This window comes from Cebus imitator, unplaced genomic scaffold, assembly GCF_001604975.1.
Source record: "Cebus imitator isolate Cc_AM_T3 unplaced genomic scaffold, Cebus_imitator-1.0 Scaffold125, whole genome shotgun sequence".
Lineage (NCBI taxonomy): Eukaryota > Metazoa > Chordata > Mammalia > Primates > Cebidae > Cebus > Cebus imitator.
Genome location: NW_016107440.1, coordinates 481,608 through 505,193, shown reverse-complemented (window position 1 = coordinate 505,193; position 23,586 = coordinate 481,608). Strand labels below are relative to the sequence as shown.

The 23,586-nt window shown below is 44.6% G+C and overlaps 2 long non-coding RNA genes across 2 annotated transcripts in view; one reads left to right on the top strand and one right to left on the bottom strand.

Annotated features, from left to right (window-relative positions):
- The first annotated feature begins 9,935 nt into the window (after positions 1-9,935).
- Positions 9,936-23,586, top strand: part of LOC108312459 — a 17,669-nt gene continuing 4,018 nt past the window's right edge. The window contains exon 1 of the long non-coding RNA XR_001828643.2: positions 9,936-9,970. This is a non-coding gene — a long non-coding RNA (uncharacterized LOC108312459). The remainder of the gene's footprint in view (positions 9,971-23,586) is intronic.
- Positions 12,264-20,095, bottom strand: LOC108312460. The gene is made up of 2 exons (XR_001828644.2): positions 19,746-20,095; positions 12,264-13,195 (listed from the first exon to the last, which is right to left on the bottom strand). It is a non-coding gene; the product is annotated as an uncharacterized LOC108312460 (long non-coding RNA).

Below are 23,586 nucleotides of genomic sequence, written 5' to 3'. Positions count from 1 at the left end.
ACAGACTCTTGCTTTGTTTCCAGGCACCAGGCTGGAGTGCAGTGGCACAATCTCAGCTCACTGCAAACTCCACCTCTTGGGATCAAGCAATTCTCCTGCCTCAGCCTCCCAAGTATCTGGGACTAGAGTCACGCGCCACCACACCCAGCACATTTTTGCATTTTTAGTAGAGTTGGGGTTTCACTATGTTGGCCAGGATGGTCTTGATCTCTTGACCTCATGATCCACCCGCCTTGGCCTTCCAAAGTGCTGGAATTACAGGCATGAGCCACCTCGCCAGGCTAAGCTCACTTTTATAACAAATGCACTCTCAAGATATTGACATTAATCACTTCTTAAATGTCCCACCTCTTAACACTGTTGCATTGGCGATTAGGATTCTAATATATCGACTTTAGGGACATGGTCAGAGAGAGAGAAAGAGTTTGATTTTAATGAACGGCAATTCCTTCACATGATTGTGAAGACTAGCAAACCTAAAATTTGCATAGAAGGCGGATTAGTCCGTTTTCACTCTGCTATACAGAACTTCCCTGAGACTGGGTAATTTATAAAGGAAAGAGGTTTAATTGACTCACAGTTCCACATGGCTGTGGAGGCCTCAGGAGACTTACAATCATGGCAGAAAAAGAAGCAGTCACCCTCTTCACACGGCAGCAGGAGAGAGAAGAGTGAAGGAGGAACTTCCGAGTACTTATAAACCCACCAGCCTTCAAGAGAACTCACTCACTATCACAAGAACAGCTTGGGGGAAACCACCCACATGATCCAATCACATCCCTCCTTGATGCATGGGAATTACAGGTCCCTCCCTCGACACGTGGGGATTAAAAATCAAGATGAGACTTGGGTGGGGACACAGAGCCAAATCATATCAGAAGGTCAGCAGGCTGTAAGCTGTAGACCCAGGGAAGAGGTGGTATGGCAGCCCAAGTCCAAAGGGCATCTGGAAGCAGAATTCCTTCTTCCTCAGGTCCTCAGTCTTAAGACCTTCAACTGAGTAGATCATCCACCTTAAAGGGGGATCATCTGCTTTATTCACTTCTACTGATTTAAGTCTTAAGACCTTCAACTGAGTGCATCATCTACCTTAAAGGAGGATCATCTGCTTTATTCAAGTCTACTGATTTAAATGCTTATCACATCTGAAAAATGCCTTCATTGCAACATGTAGAATAAAGCATTGAACCAAATATCTGGGTACTATAGCCTGATCAGGTTGACAAATCAAGTTAAGCATCCAACAGTAAATACCCATATTCCATTGCCACAGTACTGGTGGGCATCTCTCTGAAGTGCCCATTCCTGTCTCCACTCCTCTGTTTTCCTACATTTTCATTTTCTTCTACAGTTGGCATTATCCCATTTACTAGTTTGCCAGTCTGATGACTGTGAAGAGGCATTCATTGTTGTGTTAATTTTCATTTCTGATTACTAATGAATTTATGCATCTCTTCATAGACTTGTTGGTCATTCCATTTTTTCTTTCGGTGATTATTCTCTTTATAACTATTCCCCATCTTTCTGTCTGATTTGTCTTTGATCTGCAGTTTGCTCATATGTTCTGGACATTAGCCTTTATGTTTTCAACGTTGGAGATAACCTATTTCGGTCTCTCATATTACTAATGCCTACCTATGTTGTCCTTTTCTTTAAAAAAAGACCTTATTTTTGACGTGCTTAAATTCATCAATATGTTTATTTATAATTTGTGCTTTGGGGTTTTGGTGGGGTGTGGGCTCTGGATTGGTTGGTTTGCACATGAAAGGCCTGCTTCTGAACAGGAGTCCTTTATTTATTTTTTATTTATTTATTTATTTATTTTTTGGGGGACGGAGTTTCGCTCTTGTTACCCAGGCTGGAGTGCAATGGCGCGATCTCGGCTCACCGCAACCTCCGCCTCCTGGGTTCAGGCAATTCTCCTGCCTCAGCCTCCTGAGTAGCTGGGACTACAGGCACGCGCCACCATGCCCAGCTAATTTTTTGTAGTTTTAGTAGAGACGGGGTTTCACCATGTTGACCAGGATGGTCTCGATCTCTTGACCTCGTGATCCACCCGCCTCGGCCTCCCAAAGTGCTGGGATTACAGGCTTGAGCCACCGCGCCCGGCCTAGGAGTCCTTTATTATCCCTGGGAACTGGCTAGCTCTGGAAGGGGAAGTCCTCACAATGTCAGCAAGGCCCCAAGATGTCAAAGTATCAGAAGAGAAAAACATGCTTAGTGCACTCCTGTCTCACTGACTGGTGACTCCTCCTTGCCCCACACCCTGCTCCGAATGTCCAGACTTCGAGATCAACACAAAGCAGGATGTGATCAAAGCCCCTCTGGAAGGGACTAAGAAGACCCCACACCCCAGCTCCATCCCAAATCAAGTTCCCGGATGCAGTAGTAAAGAACTCGAATTTCCTGGCTGTGTAGACCTGGAAATGTTAATGACCTTCGCAGCAGCAGGAGACACTGATAGCTACTGTCCTCCCAAGTTGCTTGGACAAGAGCAGGTTTCCTCTTGAAGGAATTTAGGGGCATAGTGAAGAGAGCTCTACCTCAGAGTAATAAAAACTTTGTTATGTCCCAGTTTTGCCACTTAGAGTTTTATAAGCTGGGACAATTCACCTAACTACCCTGATTTTCTTTTAAGAGACAAGGCCTCGCCCTGTCACCCAGGCTGGAGTGCAGTGGCACAAGCATATCCACTGTAACCTCCAGCTCCCGGGCTCAAGCAATCCTCCCATCTCAGCCTTCCAAGTAGCTGGGACTACAGGTGCACGTCACTGAGCCCAGTTAATTTTTTTATTTTTTGCAGGGGTAAGGGGTCGTGCTATGTTGCTCAGGCTGGTTTCAAACTCCTGATCTCAAGCGATCCTCCCACCTCTGCCTCCTGAAGTGCTGGGATCACAGGCGTGAGCCACTGTACCTGGTCCCCATTCTGATTTTTAAAATGGGATAATACCTGCTATGCCCATCTGAGACAAGTTTATTCCCAAGTCTAAATGAGTTAGTGCATAGGAAAGCATTTGTAAAACACTCAATACTTTACACATGGAAAGAATGTTAAGTATTATAAATTCATCCACTGCTATGAGTCTTTCCTTGTCTAATCTAGTCTACATTTATCTGGAAACGGCATTAGCACTTTCACAGAGCTTGGGATAAGAAATTTAATAAATCTTATCTGATTTTCAAGAGACTGGAAGACTCCAGCCGTCACCTAGCTTACACACTTTATGAAAAGAGAGCAACAGATGGCAAATAAGCATATGAACAGATGTGCAAGAACATACGTCAGGAGACCATTGCAAATGAAAGCCACAGTGAGATACCACTGCAACCTATCAGAAGGCTGACATCCCCAAATCTGACAATACCAAATATATACAAGAGCAACAGGAACTCTCATTCATTGCTGGCAAGGAGTACAAAATGGTACAGCTACTCTGGAAGACACCATGGCAGCTTCTTACAAATTGCAACAAAGTCTGACTGTACAATTCCGCAATTGTGCTCCTAGATATATACCCAATTGAGTTGAAACGTATGCCCATCCAAAAAGCTACACACAGATGTTTATAGCAGCTTTGTTTGTTTTGTTTTTGTTTTTTTGAGACGGAGTCTCACTTTGTCGCCCAGGCTAGAGCGCAATGGCAACATCTTGGCTCACTATTGCAGCTTTATTTGTAATGGCCAAAAATCGGAAACAACCCAGATGTCCTTTAGTAGGTGAACGCGTAAACTGTAGCACAGTCGGACCATGGAACCTTATTTGGGGCTAAAAATAAGTGAGCTCTCAAGCCATGAAAAGACATGAAAAGAAACTTTAAGTGCATGTTGCTAATTGAAAGAAGCCAATCTGAAAAGGCTACATACTGTATGATTCCAACTGCACGACTTTCTGAAAAACGCAGAAGTATGGAGACAATAAAAGTATCTGTGGTTGCCAGGGATGGAGGGTGGGGGGAGGAGGGACGAGTGGACAGAGCACAGAGGAATTTTAGGGCAGCGAAACTTTTCTGCTTGATACTGTATGGTGTACGGTGTATACATGACATTCCGCATTTATCAAGACCCATGGGACTCTATAACACAAAGTGACCTTAGCATAAATCATAGAATTCAGTTAATAATAGTTTATCAGTATTGGTTCATCAGTGGTGACACATAAACCACATTAATGCAGGATGTTAATAAATAAGGGAAACAGTGGGAGGCGGAATGTGTGTAGGAACTATCTGTACTATTTGCTCAATTTTTCTATAAAGCCAAACCTCCCAAATCATAAAATATATTAATTAACCGGTCACAGCTGGCCCCAGGGAAAGGCAGTCTCGTAAGAGATACCCGATCCTCACCTGAAACTGATCCGCAGCTTCCCAGTAAGATCTCAGGAGTGGGGAGAAGTAACGCAGGATCCCAGAAGTATGCCAATGTAGAAAACCCCAAGTCAAGAGGTCACGCCACGCACTTGGTTGCTTGGTTTCTCAGGTCGCCCACTTGCCACTCTTCCAAGTGTACTTTTCTTCCTTTCCTTACTGTTCTAAGGCTCTCTCTCCTTTTTTTTTTGGAGATAGCGTCTTGCTCTGCCGCCAGACTGAAGTGTGGTAGAGCATTCTCAGCTCACTGCAACCTCCGCCTCCCAGGTGCAAACAATTCCCCTGCCTCAGCCTCCTGAGTAGCTGGGACTACAGGTGCGCGCCACCAGGCCCAGCTAATTTTTGTATTTTAGTAGAGACGGGGTTTCACCATGTTGGCCAGGATGGTCTTGATCTCCTGCCCCATGATCCACCCACCTTGGCCTCCCAAAGTGCTGGGATTACAGGTGTAAGCGACCGTGCCTAACCCTAAAGCTTTTTAATAAACTTTTACCCCTGCTTTGGAAAATGTTTAAATTAATTTTCTACTAATTTTTTGTTTTATTTTATTTTTTATTAGACAGACAGCAAATTGACAAATTTTTTTTTCTTTGTGATGGAACTATGAGTGACACTCTTTGTTTCTATTTGGCTATAATCCCAAAATCCCAACAGCGAGGTTTTATTTTTGTGTTTTCTAACTTTCTTTAAATTACATGATTGATACATAAAAACTACCTTATTGAAAAAATTCAGAGGCTCTGTCCAGTGGCTCAAGCCTGTAATCCAAGCACTTTGAGAAGCTGAGGCAAGAGGATCACTTGATCCCTGGAGTTCAAGACCAACCTAGGCAACATAACAAGGCCCCATCTCTAAAAAAAAAAAAAAAATTATCTAGGCATGGTGGCATGTGTCTGTGGTTCCGCCTGGTGGGGAGGCTGAGGTGGGAGGATCACTTAAGCCCAGGGGTTCGAGGCTGCAGTGAGCTGATTGCACCACTGCACTTCAGCCTGGGTGACAGAGCAAGCCCATCTCAAAAAAAGAAAAGATCAGAATACTACAAAAGTTTTTAGAGTAAAAAGGCAATCCCATTTCATTCCTGCGTTGTAGTCATACACAATTTGGTGTGAATTGTTACAAATCTTCTCTATGCATTTACATGGGTGTACCTATACCAATACAGGGTCATATCTGTTAGAAATGCATTCATCTAGAATCTTTTACGAAAAGTGACTTAAATATATAGTGTTTTTATTTGACTCACAATCCAAGAATTCTGTACATAAGTAGGTCTGAGAGTTAGCTCAGTGGCTCAGTGACATTTGGTGACGCCACTGTTCTAGTGATTCTTTTTTTTTTTTTTAAGCTAGGATCTCACTTTGTCACTCAGGCTGGAGAGGAGCAGTGCGATCTCAGTTCACTGCAGAGCTCCTGAGCTCCTGAGCTCAAGTGATCCTCCTGCCTCTTTCCCCCAAGTAGCTGGGACTACAGGCACGCACCACCATTCCTGGCTAATTTTTGTATTTTTTGTAAAGATGGGGTTTCGCCATGTTGCTCAGGCTGGTTTCAAACTCCTGGCCTCAAACCATTCACCCGCCTCGGCCTCCCAAAGGGCTGGGATTACAGGTATGAGCCACCATGACCAGCCTGTTTTAACAATTCTAAGGGGCTTTCCTTCGTGTTCTTGACCTTGCAGCTGCAAGATGTCTCCTCCCACAGTCCACTTGTTACATCCCTGTGTGTCCAATGTAGGAAAAAGAGGAACGGGCTGCTGTACCCAGCCCTTCATCAGAAAAATATTTCGCAGAAACCCACTGACAGGCTTCCGTACGTTTCATTTGCCACGTGTGTCCCATGCCCACTTCTAGATGCAGTGGAAGCTAGAAACGCCCGGTCAGTGTTGAACTCTTTCAACCACCAGGGGGAACAACATCACAGAAGGCAGTTGACAATTGCTTTTCGGACAGCCAACAGCTGTAGCAGACAGAACAGCTGTTTTTTTCATTTGTATATGTTTTCAATTGACAATATGTCTTAGAGAGTCTCTGTCAGTACATTCACATCATTCTTTTTCCTTCCATGTGGTATTCCATAGCATAAACAGATGCAAATATATGTTACAAGTTCATAAACATTTAGATTGCTCCTAATTCCCTATAATTTCAAACAATGCTGCAGCCAGTTCCTTGCACAAGCTTCTTCAAGCAGATGTGGAAGTGTTGCTCTAGAATAACAGAACGACGATGGGTGCAGTTATTTGTCCAAGGATAAGTGTGTTTGAAACTTTGATAGATTCTCCTGAATTGCTCTCAAAAATAGACCAATTTAGCTGGGCGTGGTGGAATACGCCTGGGAGGCTGAGGTGGGAAGATCACTTGAGCCTTAGAGTTTGAGACCAGCCTGGGAAACATAGTGAGACCCCATCTCTATTTTATTTATATATATGGCAGCCCAAGTCCAAAGGGAATCTGGAGGCAGAATTCCTTCTTTCTCTGGTCCTCAGTCTTAAGACCTTCAACTGAGTACATCATCCACCTTAAAGGTGGATTAATTATATACATATAATATAAATGATTACATATATATTTTATATATATAGCTTAAAAAAGCTTTTTTTTTTTTTTTTTGACGGAGTTTCACTCTTGTTACCCAGGCTGGAGTGCAATGGCGCAATCTCGGCTCACCGCAACCTCCGCCGCCTGGGTTCAGGAAATTCTCCTGCCTCAGCCTCCTGAGTAGCTGGGATTACAGGCACGCGCCACCATGCCCAGCCGATTTTTTGTATTTTTAGTAAAGACGGGGTTTCACCATGTTGACCAGGATGGTCTCGATCTCTTGACCTTGTGATCCACCCACCTCAGCCTCCCAAAGTGCTGGAAAAAAAACTTTTAAAAAATTGATCAGTTTATATCCCTACCAACATTATATTCACGTGCCTGTTTCCCACATCCCTAGCAAGAGTGGAAAATCTAAATTTTGTCTAAATAAGGAGCAAACGTATCACATTGTTTTATTCTTATTGACTGGGTTACTGGGTATTTCTGTTGATTCCCTAGGTTGTTTATAGTAGATAACTATAGTAACTGCCAGTAACAGTCTTATCTCCTTTTGATGTTTGTACTTTTTGTTTGGATTGGCTGTTCTTTAATTTGGGGGGATTTTAAAAAGCTGTCTCCAGTTGAATACTTAGTTCAGTTGTGCTTATTATTGTCTAATTGGTGCCTTTGAGGCTGTACCAGTCTGCTTACAGGTTTTTCTATATGAGGGTTTTTATGACTTTATTTCTAACCTACTTAGTTTTTCAGGTTTTTTTTTTCCATAAATTGGAAAAGGGAGCTTATTATATACTCATTTGTTACTTTATATACCTGTTACCTTAAACAATTCAAAATTACACACTCAGTAATACAAACTTGAAGCAGGTTGGGCACCATGGCTCATGGCTGTAATCCCACCACATTGGGAGGCCAATGCAGGCAGATTGCTTGAGCCTAGGAGTTCAAAACCAGCCTGGGCAACATGGCAAAACCCTGTCTCTCCAAAAAATACAAAAATTAGCCACGCGTGGTGGCACATGCCTGTAGTCTCGGCTACTTGGCAGGCTGAGGTGGGAGGATCATCTGACTCTGGAGAATCAAGGCTGCAGTGAACTGGGATTGCACCACTGCACTCCAACCTGGGCAGCAGAGTGAGACCCTGTCTCATGAATAAATAAATAAATAAATAAATACCATAAAAACTTCAAGCAAATACTTCATACATGTGGCTAAATGTAAAAATTCCATATCCACCTCCAACTCTCTTCCCCAGAAGTAATCACTACTAATAGTTTTGGATTATCTTTCTTAAGTTACTATACGCATGATTTCATTTTTTATTTCCTTTTTCGTAGTCATTTTTGTTGTTGCGGACATCCTGCACTTTTGGAATGTGGCATTTCTTTATGGCCTGGTCTCTAGTTTTTATTCTTATAGCTTAAGTGTTTCAATAATAATGCAGTCTATTTTGGGGGCTACAAAATTCTACATAGAGTTATTTGTAAAATGTGTTCATTCATTTGAATGCTACATATTATCACTTAAATTTTGTTTATTTGTCAATATCTGAGAGAGGGGAATTTTTAAACTCTCCCACCATGATTGTGGATTTGTACATTTCTCTTTGAACTTGTATTATTTATTGTTTATGCCTTATTGTTTTGAAGCTGTTATTAGGTACACAGAGATTTGTAACTATAGTCATGCACCCCATATAGACATTCTGGTCAATAACAGACTGCATCCACAGAGCAGGTCTCATGAGATTATAATGGATAATACAATGAAGAGAAAAATTTCTCCAGCTGAGTGACATAGCCATCATAATGTTGCAGCACAATGCTTTTGTGTTTAGACAGGTTCAAATACAAAAATACCATTGTGTTACGATTGCCTGAAGTATTCAGTACAGTAACGTGCTGTACAGGTTTGTAGCCTAGGAGCAGTAAGCCATACCATGTGACCTAGATGTGAAGTAGGCTATACCGCGTAGATTTTTGTAAGTACGTGCCATGATGTTTGCATAACAAAATCGCCTAACAACTCATTTCTCAGAATGAACCCCCTTCCTTAAGCAATGCATGACTGTATTATAACTCCTTGGTGAACTGTCACTTTTATAACTAAGAATCAGCATTCTTATGATAATTTTCACTTTGAATTTTATTTTTTTCTGATATAAATAATGCTCTACATTCATTTTATTCTTGTTTAAAATATCTTTTGTCAAATTTTTTAGTTTTTTTATGTTCAATTGATAAATAGCAATTGTGTATGTTTATGAGATAAAATGTGATGTTTCAATACATGTATTTAGTAAAGAAGGGGTGTCCCATTTTTGGCTGGAAGTTGAGTTGACACTCAACTCTCCTATAACGTTTTAGTTTAGGAAGATCTCCTATATACTGTGTATTCTTGGATTTGAGGGTTTTTTTTTTTCCTTAGCCCAACCTGAGGGACATTTAATAGAACATTTAAACCCATTTTATTTTATTTATTGTTAGTAGTGGTGTACTTAGATTTATTTCTAATTATCTTTTATTTCTAATTTATTTTTACCATGTTTTCTTATTCGTTATTTCTTTCCAACTGTTGGACTGCAGTATTTTTTCTAATGATTTGGAAATTCTACATTATGATTCTATTTTTTTTCTTGCTGATATCCTTTAAATTCATTTTTATCTGTCAAAATCTAGTGCTTATCAGAATATACATTATTCCACTGAATATGCTTAGTCTGGGTGGTGGGGAACTAACGACTTTGAACTTGCAGGGCTTCCTTATTAAAGATATATTTTCTTTCATTTTATAAAATTTGGGGTGGGAGGAGAAACAGGTACATGTCCTGCTTGCCATTTTGATCCAATTTCTATTCTGTTATTATAAGAGGAAAAGAAGAGGTTCATTTTGGGAAACTGAGGCAGGCATATCACTTGAGGCCAGGAGTTCAAGATGGGCCTGGCCAACATGGTGAAACCCCATCTCTACTAAAAATACAAAAATTAGCTGGGCGTGGTGGTGTGCACCTGTAATCCTAGCTACTGAGGAGGCTGAGGCAGGAGAATCGCTTGAGTCCGAGAGGTGGAGGTTGCAGTGAGCCGAGATTGCACCACTGCACTCCAGCCTGGGCAATAGAGTGAAACCCTGTCTCAAAAAAAAAAAAAGAAGAAGAAGAAGAAGAGGGTCATACTCAAGGAAAAGGGATTGGGTTGTGGGAAGTTTTCAGGCATCTGAGTGCAGTTTATCTGGGGCCTTAGAGAATCCCTAGGCCAACTCAAATTATACAATAAAGGTGAATCTTTCAAGCATGCATTCCTCTCTGCTTGTTGTGTCTGGTTTGACAGTTGGACAGAGAGGAATGAACAAAGAGAGTCTGCACACTCAGGATGTGAGCAAAGCAGGAGCCGAGGAGAGTCAGAGGGATACATTCTACAATCAACTCATCTTAAAACTAGCCAGGCACATCCTTGCCAGTCACATGGTCATGTTTACAGGTGAGCAAAACAACTTAAAGACACCTGTGAGGACACAGCCCTACAATGACACAAAGTCCAGGTGGCCCAGTACCCATAGCAACATGTGGTTTTTGTTTGTTTTGTTTGTTTTTTCTGAGATGGAATCTCACTCTGTCACCCAGGCTGGAATGCAGTGGCATGATCTCAGCTCACTGTAACCTCTGCCTCCTGGGTTCAAGCAATTCTCCTGCCTCAGCCTCCCAAGTAGCTGAGACTACAGGCATGTACCACTACGCCCAGCTAATTTTTTTGTGCTTTTAGAGAGATGGGGTTTCATGATGTTAGCCGGGATGGTCTCGATCTCCTAACCTCATGATCCACCCACCTAGGCCTCCCAAAGTGTTGGGATTACAGGCGTGAGCCACTATGCCTGGCCCCAATATGTGCTTTTAAGATAATTACAGTTATGCTTTGGTGTACTTACACTCTAAAATGTCAAGGGTAGTTTTCTGTAAATCAATAGAATGATTGTCATACTGTCTGCCCATCTGCACCTAAACACAGCTTAGTTTGTCTTTACTTAGACAAGTCCCCTCCAGGAGAAAAACTTAAAGATGCTGCATCCCTCCACTTGCTCTCTGAGGACACCCTGCTCGGCAGTGGAGGATTTCTAATAAACATGCTTCTTTCACTGCATTCTGCGACTTGCCTTGAATTCCTCCCTATGTACGATCTGAAAACCCTCCCCTGGGGTCTGTATCGGGACCTCTTTTTTCATTAACTAGATGATAGCTTCACTTTCTGGCTAAAGAGTCAGGGCCAGGAAGCCATAATGGGACAAGAAGCCAAGCCCCATTACGCGTTTGACTGGGCGTTACCAAGATCTGAGCTGAACAGAGGCCAAAAGGTGTTGTAAATTATACCCAGGATTTGTTTTAACCAGGTATAAGGAAACAAGCAAACATGAAAATCTGTCAGGAAGGAGGTTGGTTGTTATACTCACAGACCCCTGGAAACAGGAAGTGTGGCACACCATGCATGGCCACCTGGGGAGGCACTGGGGCAGGACAGGAGGCCGAGGGAGCGAGGCTGGAAACTTGCACAAGAGCCTTTATCGTGGTTTCGCGGACTGGCCAGGCCAGGCAGGATGCGCAGGCTGAGGACTGGCCGTGGGCTAGGCAGCATAGGAGCTGCCCCTAGTTTTCCTGGTACCCGGCCCAAGGGTGGTTAGGGCGGAGGCCTGCAGTGTCATCCTCTGTCATAGAGGCAGGTGGGGGTGTGGACCTTGGACTGGCTGGTTTCCCTGTGGAAGGCACACTTGCAGACAAGCGGTTACCATCTCTAGGAATTAGCGGGCCCTGCGAGGGGTGGTCTCTTCAAGATCAGCAAGGTCCCAGACCCCAAATCATCAGGAAATGCAGAAAATAAAACAACATGAGAAATACAAAAGTCTCAGTTCAACGTGGGAACCGAGGATGGGAAACGGGGACAGCTGGTGTGCTGGCAAGTTGGAAGGTAAGAAGTGGTTATATGGCAGTTAGCCAGACATGGTGGCACACACCTGTGGTCCCAGGCACTACAGAGGCTAAGGCAGGAGGACACCTTGGGCGCAGGACCTCAAGGCTGCAGTCAACTATGATCACACCACTGTACTCCAGCCTGGGCAACAGAGCAAGACCCTGCCTTTAAAAAATAAATCATAAAAATAAAATAAAATAAATGGTTATATGTGGATCTACCAGTTCTTCAACAAGGACCTTGAGGATGCCTTAAGGCTGCCCTCAAACACGCTGACTTTAGCCTTCTAGTGTCTTATGTCTAATGTCTTAAAGGCAATTCCTCATGTAGTTTAGAAACACAAAATGGTCTTCCCAGCTAGAAGATTTGTCTCCCCAGCTCATGAAACACAAAAATCAAGGCAAATGTCTGTGCAAAGAATTTTTTTTTTAATTAGTGAATTTATGTGAAAAACTTGACAACGATATACAATTTAAATCACATTTAACTGGTACATTTAGCAATTCATCTCCATTCCAATGAATAAAATAACAGCCATCTGAGCTATTCCAGAAAAACCCAGCGAGGCAGCTTGCTCCTCTGCGTGCGGGGACGTCTGTTTTCCGTCAGGTTTAGGACAGATCCAGCTCCCCCTGCTGATGCATTTCAAGGACAAGGCAGACGAAGGGAGAGGCCGCCAGGCTGGCAGAAGGGCATACACACAGGATGGCCACGTGCAAAGCCACCCAAGTGGACCAGCCATATTCCCTGCAATCTCCAACGCAGCCAAGTCCAGCTGAGATCTTAAACAGAGTCCGTGGTGACAGGAAGCTGAGGCTGCCTAGAGCCAATGCGTCTGGTGTAATTGAAAAGGTCTTTGGCAGATGGCACTGGGGGCAACAAGTGCCATCCTCCGAGATGGCTGAGGCCATTCCTCCATCCCCTTCCTCTGTGGTCCTGGCAACTGCGCTTGCTTGAGCACAAAGAAACGCTGAAGCCGCGGGACGCTAGTGACCCAAAGAAAGAAGAGCTCTGTCAATTCCTTCTCAGCTTCCCATCAGGCACAGAGGCATCAAAGCCACTGGCTATGGGTTCCCATCCATTGTTGTAACCATCAAACGTGAGCGCTCTCCCTCCAAGCCAGGAACTGGGCGATGTGCTGTGTGCATAACCAGCTATGTGCTGGTTATGCCAAGAATAACCCCAGGCTGCCCTTTGATAAGGTCAGCACCCAAGACCTGGGCAAAGAAGGAAGGAGAGCAAGGAGTCTGCCAAAATCAGCAACCACTTCTTGCCGGTTGGACCAGACGGTGCTGGCAGTGGAAACAAGACACATCCTCTCCACCCTCAGGAATTCAGTCTAGTGGGGAAGCCAAGGAAGGAATGCAAGCAAACACTCTGAGTCGATGTGGTGCGTATGGTGAGAGGAGTGTGGATTAAGCATAGAAAAAGCACAGTGGGGCATTTGAGCTGCATTGTTTATTTGTTTGAGACGAAGCCTGTCTCTCTCACCCAGGCTGGACTACAGTGGTGTGATCTCTGCTCACTGTAACCTCTGCCTCCCAGGTTCAAGTGATTCTCCTGCCTCAGCCTTCCAAGTAGCTGAACTACAGGCACCCACTACCACGCCCGGCCAATTTTTTGTATTTTAGTAGAGACGGGGTTTCACCACGTTGGCCAGGATGGTCTCGATCTGTTGACCTTGTGATCCGCCTACCTCGGCCTCTCAAAGTGCTGGGATTATAGGTGTGAGCCACTGCGCCCGGCCCTTGAGCTGCGTTTTAAAGCATAGGAAGGATCTCAGCAGAGCAGGGAGGAGAGAGAATTGATGTTGCAGCCAGAGGAGGACAGTGTGCACAGGCAGGGAGGCAGATGCTCAGCACATGCTCAGGAGAGGCAGGTGCCGTGCCGCAGCTGGCAGGAGGAGACGCAGAGGCCAATGGGCAGAATCCAGTCAGAGAGACCATGGCTGGGAGGTCCTGGAAAGCCAGGGAGGAGGTTACGTGCAGTCGGTCCACCGTCAGTCATTTTTTTTTAAAGACTAAGTCTTGTTCTGTCACCCAGGTTAGAGTGCAGTGGCACGATCTTGACTCACTGCAGCCTCCACCTCCAGTGTTCAAGTGATTCTCCTGCCTCAGCCTCCCAAGTAGGGATTACAGGCATGCGCCACCATGCTCAGCTTGTATTACTGTATTTTTAGTACAGTCAAGGGTTCACTATGTTGGCCAGGCTGATCTCGAACACTTGACCTCTGGTGATCTGCCTGTTTTGGCCTCGCAAAGTGTGGGATTACAGCTGTGAACCACTGCGCCCAACCCCTCAGTTAAGTTTAAATTAGGGTCATGAGGTCAGAGCTGCACTTTGGGGGATGTCTCTTGCAGCATTGGTGAGATGGGGCAGAAAAGTCCAGAGGCAGAAGACGGTCAAGGTTTTGACAATGGTCACACAGTGGGGAGGGATTCCTGACCAGAGGTGATGGCCGAGGAAATGAGGGCCATAAAAGGAAAGAAGCAGCCAGACTTGGGGCAGGAAAGGGGAGGCCACGGAGAGAGAAGACAGAGAAGTTCTGAGTTTTGAGAGGTGCTCAAAGGTGGGAGGTTACTGGTAGACGCAAGCCTGGTGCTGGGAGGAGAGGTCACAGCAGGGGACAATCATGACATCCATTGGGACAGCACTTTTATTTCCACGGTCTCCTGGATGCTCCTGTTCATGACAGGTGAGGTTGGCTCAAGCAGGTGTCATTTCTACCAGCTGAGTGATGAGAACACAGAGAGTCATGCTAGAATTAGAGCATGGGTAAGTGCGGGGTCACTTAACTCAGTGAGCTGTCATCACGCCACTGCACTCCAGCCCGGGCGACAGAGCAAAACTTGGTCTCAAAAAAATAAATAAATAAAAAGAATTTGTCAAATGAATGAATGACTAACTGGACCCTCCATGGAGTCCTTCCTTTCCTGGGCGTGGAGATTTGTCTTGGACCCCATGGAGGGTCCAGTTAGTCATTCATTCATTTGACAAATTCTTCTTCTTTTTTTTTTTTTAAACAAAGTCTTGCTCTGTCACCCAGGCTGGAGTGCAGTGGCATGACCCACTGTAATCTCAGCCAGCTCCTGGGCTCAAGCGATCCTTCCACCTCTGCCTTCCAAGTAGCTGGAACTGCAGGCCCATGCCACTATCACTGGCTAATTTTTTGTGTAGAGGTGGGGTCTCACTATGTCACCAGGCTGATCTTGAACTCCTGGGCTCAAGTGATCCTCCCACCTAGGTCTTCCAAAGTGCTGGGATTACAGGCATGAGCCACTGCACCCTGCCTGACAAATTCTTCTTCGAGTACCAGCCAGTGTTCTAGGTGCTGGCGACTCACTGGTTAAGAAAAGAGACAGGTACATCTGGAGCCTACATTCCTGTAAATGGTAGAACAGACCAGCTGGCCTTTTGTCAGTTTTCCTAGAAGCCCAGAGAGTCCCCCAGGAGAAGCAAATCCCAAGGCAAATCTGCCTCATCGACAAAAGCTGCTCTCCTAACATGTGCCACAGGAGCCAGAGCTGGACGCATGTGTAGTCTAAACATACAGTATCCAGAGCAAGACCCAGGGAAAGCCTGGCCTCAGATGAGTCCTGAAAGCATTTAGGCAAAAAGGCTGCTTCTGGTCGACTTTCAGGGAGAAATGTATCGTTCTTCTCTCTTTTCCTTGTATTTAAAACTTAACAAAAGCCTTTGTTCTTCACTAAGTACCAATAATTGATGTTTATGAAGAAGGTTTCTAATACACCCGTGTTTTTAGAAGCCTTGTTCACAACAGCCAAAAGGCAAAAGCAAGCCTAGGTCCATCAACAGACGAATGGATAAACCGAATACCGTCTACCCACCCAATGGTATATTTGGCCTTTAAAAAGGGAGGAAATTCTGACCCATGACACAACATGGGTGAACTTTGAGCATATTATGCTAAGTGAAGTCAGCCAGACATAAGAGGAAGAATATCATGTGATTGTACTTACATGAGGTCCCTAGAGGAGTCAAATTCACAGAGGCAGAAAGTAGACGCCAGCCGTGGTGGCTCACATCTGTAATCCCAGAACTTTGGAGACCAAAGTGGGAGGATCACCTGATGCCAGAAGTTTGAGACCAGCCTGGGCAACACAGTAAGACCTTGTCTCCACACAGAAATTTAAAAATTAGCCATGTGTGGTGACACACACCTGTAGTCTTAGCTACTCGGTCGGCCGAGGTGGGAGGATTGCTTGAGCCCAGAGGTATTCAAGGTTGCAGGGAGCTGTAATTACACCACTACACTCCAGGTTGGGCGACACAGCAAATTCTCCTCTCTCTCTCAAAGAGGAAGAAGAGGAGAAGGAGGAGAAGGAGGGGGAGGAGGAAGAGGAAAAAAGAAGAAAAAGAGGAGGAGGAAGAAGAAGGTAAAAATGATGGTTGATGATTGCCAGAGCTGGGGGGAGGGGAGGTGGGAATTATTTAATAGGGACAGAGTTTCAGTTTAGAATGATGAGAGGAGTTTCCAAAGACAGTTAAAAATGGTTAGCCAGGCATAGTGGCTCATACCTGTAATTATAGCACTTTGGAAGACTGAGGTGGGAGGATCACTTGAGCCCAGGAGTTCGAGACCTACCTGGGCAACATGGTGATACTCTGTCTCTACAAAAAATACAAAAATTAGCCAGGCAAGGTGGTGTGTGCCTGTGGTCCCAGCTACTCGGGATTCTGAGGATGGAGGATCGCTTGAGCCTGGGAGGCGGAGATTGCAGTGAGCCAAGATCACATTGAGCCTGGGCAACAGACAGAGACTGTGTCTAAAATAATAATACTATGAAATAAAAATGATTGCAAAGTAAATAGTGATTTTTATCTCATGTGTGTTTTACTGCAATATTTTCTGACGGAGGTTTCCAGGCCGCCAGCAAGAAAGAGCAAATCTCTTCCTCTGTCTGGTTCTTAGTCTTGTCATCCTTAATAAGAGGGGCTGGACTAGAGGCTGCTGGGTCTGCAGTCTAACGTTTCCATGGCAACCACAATAGGCAGCTGCCTGGCAGGCAGGATCTCACCTGGCCTCCCTCCCATCCACTCCGTTCTCTAAGCTGCCACACAGAGAACAAACATCAGCCTCTGATGCCTCTCTCTGCGTCTCACGCCACCACCCAGCAATGCCGAAGCTCAGATTTTCAAGCAGGCCCTGCCCTGGTTTATTTCCAGGCAGTCACATCCCACCCCATAGAACACATTCTCCCTTTTCTCATAACCACCCTTAAACTTGCTCATTTCCGAGCTCCTCCCCTTCCTGCACATTCTTTGCAGCTCAGCTGGAATGTCCCTTCCTCCAGGAAGCCTTCCCTTCCTGACTGCCTAGATGACGTTAATATTCCCATGGCACCCTGCCTCCTCCCAGGGAAACACGGTCATGCAACAAGCCGCCATGAGGGTGAGCAATTTCAGATAGCAAGACAAGGGAGAGTCTTCCTCGATGGCTTTTATCTACATTAGAGAGGTCCTTGTGAGCATGTGGTGGGGGGGAAACCCCGTAAGAGCCGAGGCAAGGGTTCGAAGCCTCAGCATGTTCTCAGATAAACATAGAATTAGAAAAGAATTAGAGATACAGTTATATAGTTATTCCTATATATAAAATCATAAATAATCACATAGCTATTCATATGTAACCATAAATATATCTATTTAATCATCTAATCTTTAATCTTACTAGTAAGTCTCAGGTCAAGAAGTATGGGACTGAAGTGGCAATGGAAAGGCGGTGACCTTAAGACAAGATGCTCTGAGTCCTCTGTGACGCCTGCAAAAGGGCTGCTGGAGGACGCCTCGGCTGTGCGACAGTGTCAGCACTGAGAAAGCACCCGCTGTTTAGCCAGCCAGGAGAGGAGACATCCAAGATGGCCAAGAGAAAACTCCAGTTCTCCAAGCTCTTGTGGGAGGCCTGAGGGCTGTCAGGGAGGCCCACAGACATCCGGGGACTTAATTGTCTCCATGTGGTGCTGCGCTTCAGCGGTCACGTTCTGTGGCTACTTTCAAGTTCTGCTTCTGCACCTGGTTCCTCTTTTCCTTGGAAGATAAGCATTAGTAATAGTAACATAAATCATAGTGACCTTGCTATTTCTTGACAAGTATGGAAAAAGTGCTGACTCCTTAGGTTTTCTCCTCCCCTGGGCTTCTTCAAAGTCTTGGGCCCCCTACCTCCAAGACATGTGATTTACCTGACCCTGTCACTGACCACCATGACCTCATCCTACCTGCCCTTCCCTGCTTTGTACTCAGTAAATGTCAGGCACTCGGGGCCACTGCTGGACTCGGAGCTTTGGTTGGCAGTGGACCCCTGGGCCCAAACTCTGCTTTCTCTTTCTTTGTGTCTTGTGTATTTTATTTCCTCAGTTCCTCGTCTCCACACCAGCAGAGAGGGACTGACGGGACCCTGCAGAGCTGGACCCCACAAGCATGGGCTTTGGACTCTGAACCCACAGGACTGGAAGCCCCAGCTCTCCAGCAGCTGTGTGCCCTTGAGCAAGTGACTTCACTGCTCCCAGTCACTGTCCTCTCTGTAAAGCTGGGGTCAAATTTCCTACACTCCGGGATCTTGAAAAGATGGAGGGAGTGGCTGGCACAGGAACAGACCACATCCGTGCAGCTGTGGACTCCAGCCACTCCCCAACCAGTGACGTCCTCACTTCTCCTAACCCAGACCCTCCGGTTCCTTACCTGTGTCCTACTTTTCCTCCAGCTCACTTCCTCACAGCCAGATTGGCTTTCTAAAGCTTTTTTTTTAAAGCTTTCTAAAGTTTTTTGGGGGACAGAGTGATGCTCTGTCACCCAGGCTGGAGTGCAATGGCACACTCATGGTTCACCGAAGCCTTGACCTCCCGAGCTCAAGCAATCCTCCTTCCTCAGCCTCCCAAATAGCTGGGACAACAGCCACACACCACCACACCTGGGTAATTTTTTTAAATTTTTAGTAGAGACGATGTCTCACTATCTTATGGGTCTGGTACTGAACTCCTGGACTCAAGAGATCCTCCCGCCTCAGCCTCCCAGAGTGCTGAGATTATCGGCATGAGCTACCATGCCCAGCCCAACTGCACTTTCTGTGTGTGCATTTACATTTTTTTCATTTTGGTTTTAGCACATTTATTAATGCATAATTGACATACAGTAAATTGCACATAAGTGTACAGTTTTACACACTGTGACACAGGCACACACCCATGAAAAAAAATCAAGATAATGAATTTATCTGTCACCCCCACAAAATGTCCTTGTGTCCTTTGGTAATCTCTTCCTCCTTCATTCCCCTCCCTCCTTCACAGGCAACCATTGATTGGCCCTCTGTCACCATATACTGGTCTGCACTGAATGCAATCATAGAGCATATCTCTTTTTTGCCTGTCTTTTTTCATTCAGCATAATTATTTTGAGATTCATCCATAGAGAAGCAACAGTTCATTTTTTTAATCGTTGAAAGCGGCATGGTGCTGTATGCATATACCACAGCTTACCTGGTTTTTGTTGGAGTTTTCTTTGTTTTTGTTTTGTTTTAAAGACAGAGTTTCACTCTGTCACCCAGGCCGAAATGCAGTGGTGTGATCTCAGCTCACTGCAGCCTCTGCCTCCTGGGTTCAAGCACTTCTCACGCCTCAGCCTCCCAAGTCGCTGGGATTACAGGTGCCTGCCACCACACCCAGCTAATTTTTGTATTTTTAGTAGAGATGGGGTTTCTCCATGTTGGCCAGGCTGGTCTCACATCCTGACCTCAAGTGATTTGCCCGCCTTGGCCTCCCAAAGTGCTGGGATTACAGGTGTGAGCCACTGCACCTGGCCAGTTTTGTTTTGTTTTGTTTTGTTTTTGAGTGACATGGTGCTGTATACATATAGCACAGTTTGTTTTTTCCACTTACCTGTTGATGGACATGGTGTTTGTCTCAGTAGGAACACATGCTTCCGTTTCTCCTGGGTAAATATCCAGGAATGCAATGGCTAGATCATAGGGTAGTATTGCTTAACTTTTCAACAAAGTGCCAAACTAGTTTCCAAAGTGGTTGTATCATTTTACATTCTCAGCAGTCATGCATGAGAGTCCCATTTGCTCTGCATCCTTGTACTCAGCTGGTAAGGTCAATCTTTTTTCATTTTAGCCATCATGAGAGGCGTGTCCTGGCGCCTTCTGAGAGTTTCATGACTAAGGATGCTGAGCAGCTTTTCATGTGCTCGTTTGTTACCTGTGTATCTTGTTTGGTAAATTGTCTGTTCAAAGGAAGTTTTAAAAAAAAAATTGCAAAAGCTAAACTTGTTCTGTAAATTTTTCCATGAGCTTAATTTCTACAATTTCTATGCTTGATTCCATTATCTAAAGCTATTATGATTTTTTTCATATTAAAAAATTATGATGAGAAATATATACATAACGTAAACTTTATCATTTTAACCTTGGCTAAGTATACAGTTCAGTGCCATTAAGAACTGTAGGAGGGGTGAGAAATATTTCTTAGTTGAGGCTGACTCCTGAGAAAAAAGACAGATTATTAAGAGAAAAGCAAACAAAAGTTTAATAACATGAATATCAAAGAGATGGCCTAAAAATCAGGCTGAGATACCATCTTCAACTGAAACAAAGAAAGAAGGATATGGGGAAGGCCCATTATAAGACGATGTTGGCCAGGCGCCATGGCTCATGCCTGTAATCCCAGCACGTTGGAAGGCTGAAGCAGGCAAATCACTTGAGCTCAGGAGTTCGAGACCATCCTGGTCAACATGATGAAACTCTGTCTCTACTGAAAAAAAAAAAAAAATGAGCCAGCTATGGTGGCAAGCACCTATAGTCCCAGCTACCTGGAGGTTGAGGCAAAAGAATCCCTTGATCTCAGGAGGCAGGGGTTGCAGTGAGCCTAGATCGTCGTGCCACTGCACTCCAGCCTGCACAACAGAGCAAGGCTCCATCTCAAAAAGGAAAAAAAAAGAAAGAAGAGGCCCAGGAAAAGTACAGTAAACAAGGGTAACATTTGTGATGCAGGTTTAAATTCATGCCTTGTCCAATGAAGGGAGTCTAGTGATTTAAAATCACCTGTCTCTGGGACACCCTTACAATAAAGATTTCCTTTATAGATGTATATGCCCCTTACAAAGAGTAACTTCTACTCCGTCTTCAGAATTTCTCCTGTGTCTGCAGTTTCTCAAAATAATCAGCTCAAAATAATCCTTATGTCAAAGAGGCATATTTTGGGATAGCATATTCTGGTCTCTCATACATCCCATCATGCAATTCTCACTCCCATCCATCGTCAGAACCTTTAGCATCTTCCCAAACTGAAGCTCTGCAAACATTAAGCAATAATTCACTCCTTCCCCGCTGCTACTGCTGACCACCTTTTATACTTTCTGTCTTTACAAGTTTGACTCCTCTAGGCACTTCCTATAAGTGGAATTTCACCGTTATTTGTCTTTTTGTGACTGGCTGACTTCACCCAACATAATGTCCTTAAGGTTCATCCGTGTTCTAAGTAGCACGTGTTAGAATTTCCTCTCCTTTTAATCTATTGTTATCTGCTTTATTTATTTATTTACTTTTGAGACAGTCTTGCTCTGTCACCCAGGCCTGAGTGCAATCATGGCTTACTGTAGCCTTGAAATGCTGGGCTCAAGCAATCCTCCCACTTAAGCCTCCTGAGTTGCTGGGACTACAGACGCAGGCTACCACGCCTGGTTAATTTTTTTTTTTCCTTTTGTAGAGCCAGGGTCTAGCTATGTTGACCAGGCTGGTTTCAAACTCCCGGCCTCAATCGATTCGCTGCCTCGGCCTCCCAAAGTTCTGGGATTACAGGCATGAGGCACTGAACCTGGCTAGAATTTCCTTTCTTCGTTGGGCTAAACCCTATCATTGTATGTCTAGATCACATTTTGTTTATTAATGTATTTGTCCACGGACATTTGGGCTGCTTCTGCCTTTTAGGTATTATGAATAACGTTGCTCTGAGCATAAGTGTACAAATATTTGTGCAAGTCCCTTATTAATTTTTAATTCATTGCATTTTAATTGATTGTCTCTCATCGTCTACAGCAGTGCCTGACATATAGCAGGCATCTAATACACGTGTGTGAATTTAACAACCAAATGAAGGAGTGAATGAAAGGACAAATCCCATACTGGATGGGAACTCAGACACAGAGCTGTATCGTTTGCCCTGTGCATGCCAGTCATGGTCTCCTACTGCAAAGAGGCTGAGTCAACTAAGAAACTGATCTCTTTGGAACCCAATCAACAAGTTAGGAAAACAAACACTTCCTCTGCCTAGGGTGTCACCCTTGCCTCGGATTGTTGCCTCACAGGAGGCCCAGCTGCCTGCAATCTTTGGGTGAATAACAGGATAGCAATCAAGTAGGAGGCATAGCTGAGGCCACTCAGAGAGGAGGAATTTTTCCTCCGAGAAAGCTGGGGAAGGTCTGGACACTAACTACATTCCAGACCTTCCCATCCAAAAACAATACTATTGTAGCTAACATTGCTTTCTTTCTTTCTTTTTTTTTTTTTTTTTTTGAGACGGAGTTTTCCTCTTGTTGCCCAGGCTGGAGTGCAATGGCGAAATCTCAGCTCATTGCCTAGGTCCTCCGCAACCTCTACCTCCCCAGTTTAAGCGATTCTCCTGCCTCAGCCTCCCGAGTAGCTGGGATTACAGGTATGCGCCAACACGTCTGGCTAACTTTTGTATTTTTAGTAGAGACTGGTTTTCTCCATGTTGGTCAGGCTGTTCTTGAACTCCCAACTTCAGCTGATCCGCTCACCACGGCCTCCCAGAGTGCTGAAATTATAGGCATGAGCCACCGAGCCTGGACTTTTTTTTGTTGTTGTTGAAATGGCATCTCACTCTGTTTGCCCAGGCTGGAGGGCAGTGGTGCGATCTCAGCTCACCACAACCTCCACCTCTCTACTGCCTCAGGCTCCCAAGTAGCTGAGTCTGTAGGCATGCACCACCACGCCTGGCTAATTTTTTGTATATTTAGTAGAGACAGGGTTTCACCATGTCGGCCAGTCTGGTCCCGAACTCCTGACCTCCAATGACCCACCCACCTCGGCCTCCCAAAGTGCTGAGATTACAGGTGTGAGCCACTGCACCCGGTGTAGCTAACATTTTTGTGTACTTATGTGTGCCAGGTACTTGATAAGCAGTATCTTATTTAATTGCCAAATTAGCCTAAATTAGGCACTGTAAGCCTCAATTTTATAAAACACAAAACAAAGGCACAAATAAGTTAATTAACTTGTCCCTGATCACCCTGGTTGGTAAAAGGCAGAGCCAGGGTATCAATACAGGCAGCAGAAAAAGGCACCGCCGACTGCTGAGGCTTGGAGTAGCTTTCAATGAGTCATACTAAATTTAACCAGGGCCCTTCTAAAACAAAATTTTTTTCCTAAATTTGAATAATAAATATTCATTTCATAAATTTTAGGAAACACAGAATTTTTTTAAAGTCACATAATCCCACTGAAAGAAGTAATCAGTGTTAACATATTAGAGTGTTTCCTTCTAGTTGCTTCTCTATACTTACATATTTTAACTTAGCCGATATAATGATGAGTGTCTTCATCTCTTAAAGAGGCATTAGCCCCCCCTTTTTTTTTTTTTTTTGGTTTCTCTTCTTTCTGTCGGTACTGATGCCTGACCTCGTTTTTTTTTTTTTTTTTTTAGGCAGAGTCTTCAGTTTCTATTTTGGTGACTGTATCTCTGCTCACTGCAACCTCTGCCT